This window comes from Rhagoletis pomonella, unplaced genomic scaffold (assembly GCF_013731165.1).
Source record: "Rhagoletis pomonella isolate Grant_MI unplaced genomic scaffold, Rhpom_1.0 Rhpom_scaffold_00006, whole genome shotgun sequence".
Classification (NCBI taxonomy): Eukaryota; Metazoa; Arthropoda; class Insecta; order Diptera; family Tephritidae; genus Rhagoletis; species Rhagoletis pomonella.
Window position 1 is genome coordinate 67,551,804 of NW_023458560.1, and position 1,158 is coordinate 67,552,961.

The window sequence follows — 1,158 nt, forward strand, 5'->3', positions numbered from 1 at the left end:
AAACAATAGAAAAAATACATAGATATGAAGCATTATTCGCCAACTGAAAGCCACCTCTCTGAAATATTGGTTCAGGTAAAAAAAATCTGCTTATATTTTAGAAAATTCGGTAAAAATTTTTACTTTTAAATGGTGAGTGGTGTTTTTTTTTAATCCAATATGGTGGACAAAGTTTTAAAAAATCGCTGATTACGAATATGATGATGAATTTTTTAAATTTCAAAATGGCCAAATCCAATATAGCGGATGAACTTTTGAAAATTCGTTCATTCGCTCTCCAAAATTGGTTCAGGTAAAACAAATCGGTTGCATTCTTGAAAATTCGGTACTATTAAGTGATGAGTGGTGTGTTTTGAAATCCAATATGGCGGACCGAAATTTGAAACCATCGGCAAAGCTCATAATATCGAAAGTGATGAAAAACTTGTACGGATTGGGATTAGTGCGTAAGAAAACGTATGCCGAATTTCCACTAGGCATTGAATGACAAAAAATGGATGCCATTTAAAAAAATGCCATGTAGAAATGAACTTAATGACTATTTTTTTAATGTAAAGACACGATTATTTTTTAATGCCCAACTTTGTCATTTGTCATTTTTGCCATTTAATACCAAGTGGAAATCCAGCATTAGGTTTTGTGTTTCTACCGAAAAATTTTGCCTTTTGATTCGTTTCTTAAAATGTCGTAGCCCTGTAAGGCAAACAAGGCACAGTATCTACGCTTTAAAGATTTGTCAGGGGAGATGGTTGCCCTGAGAATCTGATGGTTGCTTAAAACGACAATCTTATGAAATGCGTCGGTTTAACAAGGCCCTTTGAGAGATTTGATTTTAACGTCAATCACATTTTGCAACTTTTTAAAAATGATTTCATTTTGGTAAATTGCACGTTGCTATATTTTATTATATAGTTTTGGCGCTTTGAGGGAAACAGGAAAATTCGATGCTTTCCGGCTTGAAAATTGCACAGAGCGCAGCTTTTTCATTACGCGAAACAATCGGGTTTCTAGAATGTGCATACGCACACCCACATACATACATACATACATATGTACATACTTATGTACGCAGTTCTTCCGGTATCATCAGATAGCTCTTGATGTCATACCGCCCACCAAACAATTTGTGTTGCCGGCAATAAGAAAACGTGTCGCCCT